Below are 16,692 nucleotides of genomic sequence, written 5' to 3'. Positions count from 1 at the left end.
CGCAGTTCACAAGTGATGAAAAGAGATGCTACAGATTTAGAAGTGTTGGACTTGATTCTGTTTCTCACCTAGTGCATGGAACATGAACGGGTCCTGGGCAGTTAAAAGGGCCCATTTATCGGAAGTGGGCTTCATATGGAAGAGGGGGATATATATGAATGGAGAAAGGGGCACCTCAGCTACAAATGCATGTGAATAATTGATTTTTATTTTATTCTGGAAGCAATGAGATTGTTCTCTGATATAGTTTTGTTTGAAAAAGGCAAAGAAAATGATAAAGAGAGAGAGAGACCCAACCCATCAAGCCCATATTGCAATTTGGCTGCCAGCTATCTTTTTTTTTTTTTTTTTTTTTTTTTTTTAAATAAAATAGAAATGTTCGGTCGTAGTTTTTTTTTTTTTTTTTTTTTTTTTTTTTTTCCCCCCCTTTTGGAGAGATACAGGAATTGCAAAGAGAGTGCCAGACAGCACTAGCATATGCTTATTTTTCTAACTCAATGTGGGCAGCCTTTCTTAAACATTTTGTATAAATATATTTATTCTCCCACTGAGACCTTGCCTGCCAGGTTCAGGAACAACTGAGTAAGCAGATGAGTTATAAACCGAGGAAAGAAAAGGAGGGATTGCTATGGAAATGCTGATGGCCCCTTTATTCCAGCTGAGTACCTTGCCCCAGTGTAATAAATTAGTAGTTGATGCGTTGATGATAAATCTATAGTGGTTTTCATATTCAAAGTAAAAGATATTTTACTCTGTCTTTGCTGGAGATGTAGTCGGAAAGCAAGGAAATGTTGACATCCGGTGGGCAGGATTGAAAAAAAACACACATACAAAAACCCTTTGGTGCGCAACCCACATTTGCAAGCTGTCTGCATTTCTTGTATTGGCCTCAGCTTTGACAAATGTAAAAAAGTCACTAATATTTTGACACTCTCCCTGCCCAAGTCTGATACCAGCTGGCTGCGAAGCCACAGACTCATTGTTCTGCTGGATTTTAAAGACTGGGTTCCAGCCAAAGGACTGGACTGGATCCATTCATTCATTTTCAAGATTGAAGTTGCAGCTTAACTGTAATGACCATTTCTCAACTCAATCTGGAAACCTCTTCCAAACCCAACAGATGCCTGAGAGGCAAATGTGCATTTGGATTGGAAACCACTCTCCCGGATAAAGAAACAAAAGGTGATCTTTGACTCTGAAAGCAATTCCTTGTTTTGAAAGCAATTAATATTCTGTGTATTGATTATGTCTTAAATTTTTGGTGAGTGCTGTGAAGTGTGTAAACCTGGTGATTCACAGACCTGGGGATAAAAATATATGTATATAAAAAATATATGTTTATAAAAAATAAAAAAAAAAAAAAAAAAAAAAAAAAAAAAAAAAAAAAAAGTTCTCATGCTTTTACAACCATTTTAAAGATGCTTATTTTACCCCGTTAAGTGAAAATAGAAATTTAAATTGCAAATAGAGTATGACAACAATTATGGAAAAATATGCCCAGAAAAAAAATTTGGAAGAAAGCATCCAAAATGTCAAAAACGTTAACAGGGAAGATCTTTAAGGTTATAGGGAGTTTTTTTGTTTCTTTCTACTTTTATGTAGTTTTCTTCTATAATAAGTTTTACATTTATAATTGGGGGAGAAGAAAAATGATTTGTTCCTTTGAAAACATGCTCTCTTTCTTTTACCCTTCCTGTATTTTCAACTCTGGTGGCCATATTATTCTAGTAATCATAAGCAACTATTGCTAAAATATGTTCCCACCATGAAAAATAAAACCACTCTATAATCTAAAAAAAAACAAAACTTTGCTTTTTACTTCTAAAAAAATGCTCCCCTGCTGTGTGTTCCTGCTGTCCCATTTGCCAGCCACTTAATAATAAGAGACATTAACCCTGATCACTGGCAAATTTTCCATTTAAATTTATTTTCAGGTAAGCAGATGCTTGGGAAAATTGCCATCATAGGACTATAGGAAAAAGGGAGTTAGAGCTTGATCCTGAAATCATTTGAGGGGATTATTCCCAAGGCATGGTGAGATGCCTATGCTATTAGTGTCCTAGTAATCTTGGAGAAATAATTTGTATTAACATTTTGATATAAATATAATTCATTTTGTCCTTCTATGTGCCAGAGACTGTGTGAAGGACTTGTATGTGCTATTTCATGTAAGCCTCAGACAGCTATATAAACTATATACCTTCCTCATAAATACTTCAGCTAGGAAACTGATACCTGGATGGATTAAAGTTCAATTCCAGCCTTGATGTTGCTCACCCCCAAGCTATTGGGTTCTGCCATCAGGGACACTAACCTTTTGATCTCTGTATTTCCACGTAAAATCTGGGGGCGTCAGCCAGTCCCTGTGCCTCTTTAAGTCCCAGTTTCCCTGTCAGTAAAATGGGGATACTAAAGTCGAGGACATAGGGCAATCACAAGAATTAAAGTAGTTAATGCCAGCAACATCGGTTGGAGGGGGAAAGAAACCTCCTCTGATTTCAGGACATCCCTTCCAAGTAAAAACTACTGAAAATGAACACAGAGATAGGCATCTTGGGAAATGTTTCTCTATCCTGCCTGTACAAATTTGACAGCATTTCTCCACAGCCTGTAGCCATATTCAACCCTCTGGCTTGCACAGCACTGATTAAAAAACAGATTGCCAGCAGTCATCTGTGATTGCCTACCATGGAAGGGCTGCTCATCTCTTCCTCCACCCACTGTCCCATGCACTATTCATGAGTTCTACAATATTCCAAACTTTAATTTCCACAGATTAATTCTCACTAATTATGCACCATGCAAACCTTTGCAGGAGAATTCTACTGGATGCTCTTCCATCCTGAGGCGGGGAAGGGCAATGTCGAATCGTTTTCTGATTTCAAGTGGAAAACAAACTAATTATGTGGAAATATGATAATAGATTACGCTGCAGGGGCTCGTCCTCTGCGGGCTTCAAAATGTTTGCTTATGATCGGCTCCTTGTGTTATTTCTTCCAGGAGGAGCTGCCCTTTCATAATGCATCAACATTATTGACTGGCCTGTGATTCCGTACTTGGAGTTAAGATAATTTGCATAATTGTGTATTACTTCCGTCTGGTGGAAACAAACAAGATGTTTGGGTGCTAATGATCAAGCAGGCACAGTGGCTGCTGGGAAAAATACCATTAGTAAAGTCAAAAAAACAAGAAATAGCAGTCTTTCTCTGGCCTCTTTCACCACCTTTCTATGACCTAACTCTCTATTCTACTTGGCCACAGGCATTGTTATTTTTATGTCTGTCCAAGCTTAGGAGGTGGCCTGGGCTAGGCATTTATTCCAAATCTATAAAAATATAAAACATCCTTGGGCTGTGAGTTTTCATACTTGTTTGTGTTTGTTTAGGTCATTTCTTCTGCTTGGAATGTCTTACTTCTTCTCTCTGGCAAATGCATCTTATCCTTCAAAATCCGGCTCAAATGCTACTCTCCTTTTGATGTCCTCCAACCTTCCCAGTTAATATGCATTGTTCTTTAAATAAACAAATATCAGATGAGCACAATAGGCGCTCAGCAAATTCATTCTCTTTCATTTGCTTAACAGATTTTGATCTGTACAATTTGCTGGCTCTATTCTAGCAACTCAAGATAGAGTGAACAAATAAGAAAAAAATAAATCTTCCTTTCCTTGATGTCTTCAGTGCTCCTCTTCTCTCTAGCAATTCATCATCTCTATTTAGCAATTATTTATTCTGTCTTGTAGTACACTTGATAGACAGGGTCATAGCTTACTCATCTGTATAACTCCACAGCCAGGCACACAGTAAGAGCTAAATAAATGTTTGTGAATAGACTTGAAGTTTCAAGAGAGTGGATCATGCAAACTGTTTGATGAATGACATCAGGGATAGAGATGTGGTACCTTTCTTGCCAGCTCTACGTGACTTGCAGTGGCTGTGGGAAATACCGTGAAAAGGTTTTCAAGGCTGCATATGCTTAGTGGAAAAGTTTTCTGTGATTGATTCAGCATGTCTGCAATGGGAATACTAAGGAGGAATAGAAAACTGTGTATTATATACTTGCATTCTTTTTATAGGTATTTAACCTTGGGCATCTTTTAAAAGGCTCAGTGGTATGTATGTGTGTTTCATGAGTGGAGCTGAAGAATTTATCAGGTTGCTTACAGTTTAAGTGTTAAACAGGTAATTATCTACCAAGAAGATTTAGATATTGTGGTTTTGAACATTAAACACTTGAAATGAAACATTTTAATTTACTTTTTAGGAAGTAATATCTGCCATTATTGAGCTAGGCACTATCCATATGTTATCCCATTTAATTTGTTGTAGCAACGCTGCACAACACTGGATCATTTTAACCCCATTTTACAGATGTAGAAGCTGAAGCTTAGAATCTTGGTCAAGATGCAAAGGTTGTGAATGGCAAATTCAAAGTTCAATTCAATTTATCCTGATTTTATAGTTTATGCTTAAAAAATCTGTCCTCAATTCCTCAATACAAACTGTCATTTAATTATAGTCTAAAGCATACTGCTTTGTACTTCTGAGAAAGGAGCCTCTTTGACCTAGCAAGATAAACCAAACACATGTGAAGTATTCCAGTGATTGTGGTCTTGGTGGGTATTAGAGGATTGGGGACCTGGTGGGAGGCTGTGTGTGCAGACAGGGTGAAGGGGAAAGTCGCTTCAAACAGAGAGGTTGAATATGAAAGAGAACTTCTTTTGTTGAGTGTGTTTTGCATGCTAGGCTTTGGGTTACTTGTCTTGAAGGTCTTTTAGGGATGAGCATTACCAGCTCCATTTCTCAGAATAAGAAAATATGGGATCATTAACTACATTAGTAGCAAGAAGGCTATTGTTTATTCTACCTGTCCAATATTGTATCCCTAATTCAATAATGCATTTTCTGCCTGGCACAAGTTAGAGTCTAAATAAAACAAATATATAGAAATATGTTTTTGTGATGGTTAATAAGAAGTAAACCAGACTCTAAATCTGACTCTGTTCAACTCCAAAGCCTATGCTATTTCTATCATGCCAGGCTGCCCTTGGGAAGTTTAAAATGTGCCTAAGACTTTGAAACCAGTTCCCATTTTTCAAGGATAACTTCTTATACAGCTGCCTTAATGCAGCTGGCCCTTTGGGGAAAAAAAAATGTTTATAAGAAGGTTTGGCAGGTTTCTTGGACATTAAATATCTCTTACAAAATAATATTTTGATGGATTACATGTAAATGAATCAGAAACATATGGCTTCCATTTCCTTTAGAATGCAACCACGGAATGTTTTTATGTGTTTGGCAAAATGGATTTTCCTGAATGGCACCTCCAAGTGCCCCTCCCTTTTCATCTCTCAGTGTATTGCATCCAAAAGGACTGGAAGGATCTTCTAAGAATCCCACAAAAACCCGAAGCCTTCTATCTCCGCTTCTGACTCCACAATCCTACATAGGTTATTTTCCCTTTTACTTCCAACAGCAAAGGCAGCTGCTGTTCAGTATGGCACACTAGTACCCTATTCTAGGGCTGCTCTATATCAAGAGCCTCTCATCCTAACACATACCTATCTACTTACCTTGGGAATGCTGAACGCTCAGTCACTGCCAGCAGAGACTCCTTCTTCATGTATACAATGTTAGGTCATACAAACTTTATAATATAAATGGATACATATTTTGAGACTTTTTAAGAAAAAGACTGTGCTGAGAGGCATTTCATCTTTAAAAAATCCACTAGACTGGACACAATCAGATATTTATTTGGAACAAATAAAAGCTATTATGTAGCCTGTGGAGTGTGAAATGCACCTGTTGTGACTTCATACCAAGATTGGTAACCACAACATACATGCTAGTGTAGCTGTAGAACAGACTGATGACCAACTGAACCACAAAGAAAGGTAAGGGTGCCCAATCAGGATTTTAAAGGGCTTTTTATACCTGCTCTCAAAACCTGGTGTCTAAATTACACTGGTTGACCTTAATATTCAGCTTAGATCAATGAAAAAGTAAGTTATCTGCAGTTTGTGATTTATTACTATAAACAAGTTATTGTAGCATTCAGTTGTCTGTATGTTGAAGGGAACAGAGCCAAGACAGGAAATATGGTCCTATTCAAATTACGAAAGCAGTAACTTCAGAAGAAAGTAAAGAGTGTGGGTTTCACCTGGGTCTATAGATACCACACTCACATGCTTCAGGGATCAAGGTAAATGAGTGAACATAATTAGGATGAGGGTCATTCAGGTTTGCTGGGGGCTTTGAGAAGGAGAGAGCACACTCTCCCTATAACATATGCAAATTCATAATTTTTATATCACTAGTTGCAGGTAGATCTCTGAATCACAGAAATGGATAAATCTTTGCATACCTGGTTTTTAATCTCTGTGCCCAATCATTTCTAGGTAAACCTATTTCTCTTATATCCGCATACATTCCCTCTCCTTTCCTCCTTCATCTACTTCTTCCATCCTGTCTTGACATGCAAATGAAAGAGCTGGGTCAGCAGTAGGAAGTTGGCCTGAATTGACAAAATTTGCCAGTAGTGAAGTTCTGCCAGATTCCAGATTCACTTTCTACCCCCTTTCTTACTCCTTATCTTTCTCTTCTCTCATATCATTCCTGTTTTTACAAAAAAGAACATGAATCTGTTGAAAGTGATATGATTTATACCCCCCAAAGGGAGTTTAGGTTGGAAGCAAGAAAGTGCCAGAGTCATGTTTTCAGGTTGATGGGCAAGGCTAGAGCATAAAAGAGAAGAAGAGAAAAGGTCAGTAATAATGGAAGTGAAGAAAAAGAGCAAGGGATGCTTCAATAAAGTAAATTTAATAAAAGGAATATATTTTTAGCTGTTTGCTTAGGTTATTTTCAATTTATTATAGATCCACACCAGGTCAATTGTCACATATTCTCTGTAGCATTTGTCTGGAAAAGCATCGCATCCTGTCTCATAGAATTGCCCCAGACAAAGGCTTAGATCACTGGCTTTGGAGTCATGTATCTACGTTCAAATCCTGGATCCCTAAATTTTTCTAGGGTCACATTTTTTATTATATCAGAGCACATTATTTGGTATTTATTCAAAATATTTCTTAGTTATTTTGTGGACATTAGATTTTACAAGGCACCTTTACGTCCTTAGTCTTATGTATCCTAAACTACTCCTGTAAGACAGAAAGGGGGGGGGGGAAGTAATGTCATTGGTCCCATATGAGAAATGTGAACATGGGGGTTCATAGAATTGCTTTGGGTCACAAAGCTAGTAAGGAACAGAGTTGAGACTAGGAATCCATATCACCTAATTCTTAGACTACTTCTCCCCACAGGTGACACTTCACCAAAAAACTGGATTAAAGGGGGTGGATATGTCTGCTTATCCAGTAAAATGAAGATGATACAAAGGATTTAAGGTTATGCGAAATAGTGAAAATAATTTTTGTGTGGAAAATGGATCATCACTTTTTTTAGAAGAAAAAAATCTATCTGTATACCATTTTCCAGAGAACTGCATTGTGGAATCAGCAATCAGAAAGCAAGCTCCATTATAGATACTGTGACTCACTGCACTTGGAAAGAATTAAACTCATAGTAATAAAATGGTCCTATGATAATAGTGAACTATCTGCAAAAGGCATTGAACTGAATGTATCTCCCTAAAATTTGTAGGTTAAAGCCCTAACCCTCAATGTGATGGTAATAAAAAGTGGAACCTTTGGGAGGTAGGTAAGTTTAGATAAGTTAAGGAGGGTGGCACTCCTGTGGTGGGAATAATGCTCTTATAAGAAGCAGAAGAGACACCAGAGCTTCCTTTGTCTACATTATGAAGATAGAGGGAGAAGGCAGTCATCTGCAAGTCAGGAATACAGCCTTCACCAAGAATTGAATCTGTCACAATCTTGATCTTGAACTTCCCAGGCTCTAGAATTTTGAGAAATAGATTTCTGCTTTTTAAGCCACTTGGCCTACTGTATTCTATTAGAGCAACCTGATCTAAGACAGGAATCTTGTAGAATATAAAACCCCTTCAGATTGCTATGGAAGAAAATTTTATCAGAGAAGCAAATTTACAAAAATAATTAGAAAGTCTACAGTGAAAAATGTATTGAATTTAAGAGTTTAATGGGTTGGAGCACCTGGGTGGCTCAGTGGGTTAAGGCCTCTGCCTTTGGCTCGGGTCATGGTCTCAGGGTCCTGGGATCCAGCCCCGCATCGGGCTCTCTGCTCGGTAGGGAGCCTGCTTCCTCTTCCCTCTCTGCCTGCCTCTCTGCCTACTTGTAATCTGTCAGATAAATAAATGAAATCTTTAAAAAAAAAAAAAGAGGTTAATGGGTTTTACAACATATTTGACACAAAGAAAAGAGAATACTTAACTAGAAAAAAGTTACTAGAAAAGATGAAAAACAGAAAGAAAAAAGTTTAGAAAATGTACAATGTACTGTTGAATCCTATTGGCTAGTATTTTGTTGAGTATTTTCGCATCTGTGTTCATCAAGGATATCGGTCTATAGCTCTCTTTTTTGGTGAGATCCTTGTCTGGTTTTGGGATCAAGGTGATGCTGGCCTCATAAAATGAGTTTGGAAGTTTTCCTTCCATTTCTATTTTTTGGAACAGTTTCAGGAGAATAGGAATTAGTTCTTCTTTAAATGTTTGGTAGAATTCCCCCGGGAAGCCGTCTGGCCCTGGGCTTTTGTTTGTTTGGAGATTTTTAATGACTGTTTCAATCTCCTTACTGGTTATGGGTCTGTTCAGGCTTTCTATTTCTTCCTGGTTCAGTTGTGGTAGTTTATATGTTTCTAGGAATGCATCCATTTCTTCCAGATTGTCAAATTTATTGCCGTAGAGTTGCTCATAGTATGTTCTTATAATAGTTTGTATTTCTTTGGTGTTAGTTGTGATCTCTCCTCTTTCATTCATGATTTTATTTATTTGGGTCCTTTCTCTTTTCTTTTTGATAAGTCGGGCCAGGGGTTTATCAATTTTATTAATTCTTTCAAAGAACCAGCTCCTAGTTTCGTTGATTTGTTCTATTGTTTTTTTGGTTTCTATTTCATTGATTTCTGCTCTGATCTTTATGATTTCTCTTCTCCTGCTGGGCTTAGGGTTTCTTTCTTGTTCTTTCTCCAGCTCCTTTAGGTGTAGGGTTAGGTTGTGTACCCGAGACCTTTCTTGTTTCTTGAGAAAGGCTTGTACCGCTATATATTTTCCTCTCAGGACTGCCTTTGTTGTGTCCCACAGATTTTGAACCGTTGTATTTTCATTATCATTTGTTTCCATGATTTTTTTCAATTCTTCTTTAATTTCCCGGTTGACCCATTCATTCTTTAGAAGGATACTGTTTAGTCTCCATGTATTTGGGTTCTTTCCAAACTTCCTTTTGTGGTTGAGTTCTAGCTTTAGAGCATTGTGGTCTGAAAATATGCAGGGAATGATCCCAATCTTTTGATACCGGTTGAGTCCTGATTTAGGACCGAGGATGTGATCTATTCTGGAGAATGTTCCATGTGCACTAGAGAAGAATGTGTATTCTGTTGCTTTGGGATGAAATATTCTGAATATATCTGTGATGTCCATCTGGTCCAGTGTGTCGTTTAAGGCCTTTATTTCCTTGCTGATCTTTTGCTTGGATGACCTGTCCATTTCAGTGAGGGGAGTGTTAAAGTCCCCTACTATTATTGTATTATTGTTGATGTGTTTCTTTGATTTTGTTATTAATTGGTTTATATAGTTGGCTGCTCCCACATTGGGGGCATAGATATTTAAAATTGTTAAATCTTCTTGTTGGACAGACCCTTTGAGTATGATATAGTGTCCTTCCTCATCTCTTATTATAGTCTTTGGCTTAAAATCTAATTGATCTGATATAAGGATTGCCACTCCTGCTTTCTTCTGATGTCCATTAGCATGGTAAATTCTTTTCCACCCCCTCACTTTAAATCTGGAGGTGTCTTCGGGCTTAAAATGTGTTTCTTGGAGGCAACATATAGATGGGTTTTGTTTTTTTATCCATTCTGATACCCTGTGTCTTTTGACAGGGGCATTTAGCCCATTCACATTCAGGGTAACTATTGAGAGATAGTGCATTCCTAGAAACATATAAACTACCACAACTGAGCCAGGAAGAAATAGAAAGCCTGAACAGACCCATAACCAGTAAGGAGATTGAAACAGTCATTAAAAATCTCCAAACAAACAAAAGCCCAGGGCCAGACGGCTTCCCGGGGGAATTCTACCAAACATTTAAAGAAGAACTAATTCCTATTCTCCTGAAACTGTTCCAAAAAATAGAAATGGAAGGAAAACTTCCAAACTCATTTTATGAGGCCAGCATCACCTTGATCCCAAAACCAGACAAGGATCCCACCAAAAAAGAGAGCTATAGACCGATATCCTTGATGAACACAGATGCGAAAATACTCAACAAAATACTAGCCAATAGGATTCAACAGTACATTAAAAGGATTATTCACCACGACCAAGTGGGATTTATTCCAGGGCTGCAAGGTTGGTTCAACATCCGCAAATCAGTCAATGTGATACAACACATCAATAAAAGAAAGAACAAGAACCATATGATACTCTCAATAGATGCTGAAAAAGCATTTGACAAAGTACAACATCCCTTCCTGATCAAAACTCTTCAAAGTGTAGGGATAGAGGGCACATACCTCAATATCATCAAAGCCATCTATGAAAAACCCACCGCAAATATCATTCTCAATGGAGAAAAACTGAAAGCTTTTCCGCTAAGGTCAGGAACACGGCAGGGATGTCCATTATCACCACTGCTATTCAACATCGTACTAGAGGTCCTAGCCTCAGCAATCAGACAACAAAAGGAAATTAAAGGCATCCAAATCGGCAAAGAAGAAGTCAAATTATCACTCTTCGTAGATGATATGATACTATATGTGGAAAACCCAAAAGACTCCACTCCAAAACTGCTAGAACTTATACAGGAATTCAGTAAAGTGTCAGGATATAAAATCAATGCACAGAAATCAGTTGCATTTCTCTACACCAACAGCAAGACAGAAGAAAGAGATATCAAGGAGTCAATCCCATTTACAATTGCATCCAAAACCATAAGATACCTAGGAATAAACCTAACCAAAGAGACACAGAATCTATACTCAGAAAACTATAAAGTACTCATGAAAGAAATTGAGGAAGACACAAAGAAATGGAAAAATGTTCCATGCTCCTGGATTGGAAGAATAAATATTGTGAAAATGTCCATGCTACCTAAAGCAATCTACACATTTAATGCAATTCCTATCAAAGTACCATCCATCTTTTTCAAAGAAATGGAACAAATAATGCTAAAATTTATATGGAACCAGAAAAGACCTCGAATAGCCAAAGGGATATTGAAAAAGAAAGCCAACGTTGGTGGCATCACAATTCCGGACTTCAAGCTCTATTACAAAGCTGTCATCATCAAGACAGCATGGTACTGGCACAAAAACAGACACATAGATCAATGGAGCAGAATAGAGAGCCCAGAAATAGACCCTCAAATCTATGGTCAACTAATCTTCGACAAAGCAGGAAAGAATGTCCAATGGAAAAAAGACAGCCTTTTCAATAAATGGTGCTGGGAAAATTGGACAGCCACATGCAGAAAAATGAAATTGGACCATTCCCTTACACCACACACAAAAATAGACTCAAAATGGATGAAGGACCTCAATGTACGAAAGGAATCCATCAAAATCCTTGAGGAGAACACGGGCAGCAACCTCTTCGACCTCTGCCGCAGCAACATCTTCCTAGGAACAACGCAAAAGGCAAGGGAAGCAAGGGAAAAAATGAACTACTGGGATTTCATCAAGATCAAAAGCTTTTGCACAGCAAAGGAAACAGTTAACAAAATCAAAAGACAACTGACAGAATGGGAGAAGATATTTGCAAACGACATATCAGATAAAGGACTAGTGTCCAGAATCTATAAAGAACTTAGCAAACTCAACACCCAAAGAACAAATAATCCAATCAAGAAATGGGCAGAAGACATGAACAGACATTTCTGCAAAGAAGACATCCAGATGGCGAACAGACACATGAAAAAGTGCTCCATATCACTCGGCATCAGGGAAATACAAATCAAAACCACAATGAGATATCACCTCACACCAGTCAGAATGGCTAAAATCAACAAGTCAGGAAATGACAGATGCTGGCGAGGATGCGGAGAAAGGGGAACCCTCCTACACTGTTGGTGGGAATGCAAGCTGGTGCAGCCACTCTGGAAAACAGCATGGAGGTTCCTCAAAATGTTGAAAATAGAACTGCCCTATGACCCAGCAATTGCACTATTGGGTATTTACCCTAAAGATACAAATGTAGTGATCCAAAGGGACACATGCACCCGAATGTTTATAGCAGCAATGTCCACAATAGCCAAACTATGGAAAGAACCTAGATGTCCATCAACAGATGAATGGATCAAGAAGATGTGGTATATATACACAATGGAGTACTATGCAGCCATCAAAAGAAATGAAATCTTGCCATTTGCAACAACATGGATGGAACTAGAGCGTATCATGCTTAGCGAAATAAGTCAAGCAGAGAAAGACAACTATCATATGATCTCCCTGATATGAGGAAGTGGTGATGCAACATGGAGGCTTAAGTGGGTAGAAGAAGAATAAATGAAACAAGATGGGATTGGGAGGGAGACAAACCATAAGTGACTCTTAATCTCACAAAACAAACTGAGGGTTGCCGGGGGGAGGGGGTTTGGGAGAAGGGGGTGGGATTATGGACATTGGGGAGGGTATGTGATTTAGTGAGTGCTGTGAAGTGTGTAAACCTGGTGATTCACAGACCTGTACCCCTGGGGATAAAAATATATGTTTATAAAAAATTAAAAATTAAAAAAAAAAAAAAAAAAAAAGAAAATGTACAAAAGAGCATAAAGAAGTATGGAAATGAAGGAAAGTTCTCACTTATGCATAGACACCTACTAGGAGAGGGGAATAAGCTAAAGGAAAAGAATTATGGGCAAGAATTGTTTAAAACTTACAAGACACCAAGCCACAAAAATTGAAGGAAACTATAAATCTCCAGAAGTGTTAATACAGGCAATTTTTGTAAATGTTTCATACATACTTTATAACACACTACTGAAAATTCAAAGAAAAAATCTTTTTTTTTTTTAAAGATTTTATTTATTTATTTAACAGATATCACAAGCAGGCAGAGAGAGAGGAGGAAGCAGGCTTACTGCTGAGAAGAGAGCCCGATGCAGGGCTCGATCCGAGCACCCTGGGATCATGACCTGAGCCAAAGACAGAGGCTTTAACCCACTGGGCCACCCAGGTGCCCCCAAAGAAAATATCTTAACAAACAAAAAAACAAAAAAAAACCCAAAAAACATATTACTCTCAAAGGAATAGTAAGATCGATGGCTAATTTAAAAAAAATTATTAAGATATAATTGAGGTATACTATATTGCTCATATTTAAAATATACAATTAGATCAGTTTCAACATACATTTATACAAATGAAAAAATCACCACAATAAAGATTCTAAGATTGCTGTCACTCCTACAAGTCCTTTTTGTGCTTTGTAATCCAATTATCTCTCTACCCCCATCCCCAGACAACAACTGATTTGCTTTCTGTCACTACAAACTAGTTTAGAGACTTCACAATTTTTTATATGGATGGAACAATGTAGTCGTTTTTTGCCTGCCCTTTTTTTTTTTTTTTTTTTTTTTTTACTCAGCATAGGAATTTTGATAGTCATTGACGCTGTTGCTGGTGTAAATAGTTAATTGCTTTTAGTTGATGAGTAGTGCTTCACTGCATGAATATGTCACTGCTTGTTAATCTGGTCACCTGTGATGGACACCTGGACTACTTTTAGCTTTTTTTTTTTATTACAAATAAAGCTGCTATGAACATTTGCATGAAAGTCTTTGTGTGCGCATATGTTTTAAATTCTCTTGGGTAAATACTTACCAGGAAAATGGCTGTCTTCTGTGGTAGGTATATGTATAAAGTTTTAAGAAATGATAAAACTCTTTTCTAAAGTTGTATCATTTTCTGTTCCCAAAAAGAATGAAACAGAATTCTACCTATTAACAACAGCACCAACTCTTGATCAGGTTTTGGTTTGGATATCCTAGACATTTAATGATGTGGAGAATGTTCTTAAATGCCTACTGACAATTAATGTATCTTTGTTCATAAAGTGCCTGTTTAAATCACTGTCCATTTTCTTTCTTTTCTTTTTCTTCTTTAAAGATTTTATTTATTTATTTGCCAGAGAGAGAGCGTGAGTGAGCACAGGCAGGCAGAGTGGCAGCAGAGGCAGAGGGAGAAGCAGTTTCCCCGCCAAGTAAGGAGCCCCATGTGGGACTCCACCCAGGATGCTGGGATCATGACCTGAGCTGAAGGCAGCCTCTTAACCAACTGAGCCACCCAGGTGTCCCGAAATCACTGTACATTTTCCTAAAGGGTTGTTTGTCTCATTATGATTAGTAAAAATTCATTAAATATTCTTGGTAGAAGTCCTTTGATACATGTGTTCCAAATATCTTATCACAGTTTGTGACTCGCCTTTTGGTTTTCTTAATAAGTTATTTTAAAGAGCAAAACTCTTAAATTTTAATGAAGACTGATTTATCATTTCTTACTTTTTTGGCTTATGTTGTTTTATATTCTAAGAAAACTTTGCCTTACCCCAAGGCTGCAGAGATTTTTCTCTTATACTTTAGAAGTTTCACAGTCTTAGTTTTACATTTAATTCTATGGTCTGTTTTGAGTATGTTTTATATATGGAGTAAGAGTTAATGTTTCTTTCTTTTTTATTCCCTCAAATTTTTATTTAAATTCCAGTTAGTTAACAGGCAATGTAATATTAGTTTGGGGTGTATAATTTAGTGATTCATCACTCACATACAATACCCAGGGCTCATCACAGCAAGCACCCTCTTTAATAAACATTACCCATTTAACCCATTCTCCTACTCACCTCCTCTCCAGTAAACCTCAGTTTGTTCTCTATAGTTAAGAGTCAGTATTCTGGTCTGTCTCTTTCTTTCTTTTTTTTATTTCCCTATGTTCATCTGCTTTGTTTCTTAAATGCCACATATAAGTAAATCATATGGTACTTGTCTTTCTATGATTGACTTATTTTGCTTAGTATTAGACCCTCTAGTTCCATCCATGTTGTTGCAAATGGCAACATTTCATTCTTTTTTGTGGCTGAGTAATAGTCCATTGTACATATGTATTTCCCACATCTCCTTCATCCATTCATCAGTTGATGGGCATTTGGGTTCTTTCTGTAATTTGGCTATTGTTGATAATGTTACTGGTATTTACTTCTTTATGGGTAGCTAGTTGATTTAGCACCATTTGCTGAAATGACTTTCCTTTTCTTATTGAATTGCCTTGATATCTTTGCCAGAATTCTATTGACCATATATGTGTAGATATATGTCTGTATTCATTATTCTGTTACCCTGATATATGTGCCAATCTTTTAGCCAATACCAAACTCTTGAATACTGAGGCTTTGGAGTAGTCTTGAAATCAGACAGTTCAAGTTTCCAATTCTGTTCTTCATTTTCAAAGTTGCTTTGGCTATTCTAGCTCCTTTGGAGTTCTGCATCAATATTAGGAGGAGCTTGCTAATTTCTACAAAATGAGTCTGTTGGAATTTTGATTAGAATTGTGCTGAGTCAGACCTGTACCCCTGGGGATAAAAATATATGTTTATAAAAAATAAAAAATTAAAAAAAAAAAGAATTGTGCTGAGTATCCTGATAAGTTTGGTGAAAATTAGCTAATGGAAGCTAGGTTATAGGGAGCCATCTATATAGTGTTAAGAGAAAATAACTGCCAATGTAGAATTATAGTCACATGAAAATATCCTTCTAAAATGGAAATGAGCATATTTTCAAATAAACCTGTTGAAATTATTCATGCCCAAGTTTGGAGTTAAAAGTATGGAAGAAGATGTATCATGCAAATATTTAGCATAAGAATGATAAATATACTAATATCAGACAAAGTAGGTTACAAGGCAAAGAGTATTGATAGAGCTAATCAGAGTTTTTTGTAACTGTATAAAGGGGTGAGGCAAATCCACCAATAAGATGTCACAAGTCTAAATTTGTACATAACTGATAACATATCCTAGAAAGAATATGGACCAGAAACTGACAAGATAAAAGAAGTAGTCAGATCTACAATTACAGTGGGAAATTTAATTTTAATTTTAATGTTTTATTTTATTGTTAAGTTTTAGATTTTAATTTCATTATTGTTAACATGCAATGTTATCTTAGTTTCAGCTGTACAATATAGTGATTCAGCAATTCCATCTATACCAATCTCTCTATGGGATAGGAAGATGCTTTTAGTGGACAGGGCTCCCAAGTCCACCCTGGAGCCCAGAGGTGACCTTATACTTATACTTCATGATATTAGTTGTTTGATTGTGTTTCCCACTGCACTGACAGCTTTGCAAGAACTTACTGAAAATGCCCTTTAATACCCATTACCTCCCACTTGTAGTGGGAACTTTAAAATAAACCCTTCTTATTAAATTACAGAAGATGCAGACAAAAGCAGGAGATATAGAGAATAAATTATAAAATATGGTTATCACTGTTACCTAAATGACTTATATAATACACTGAGTAGATTTCATGCCTCCAGCAAGGAATACTCCCCA

Source organism: Mustela lutreola, chromosome 10, assembly GCF_030435805.1.
Source record: "Mustela lutreola isolate mMusLut2 chromosome 10, mMusLut2.pri, whole genome shotgun sequence".
Lineage (NCBI taxonomy): Eukaryota > Metazoa > Chordata > Mammalia > Carnivora > Mustelidae > Mustela > Mustela lutreola.
Note: the sequence above shows the minus strand (reverse complement) of the source record.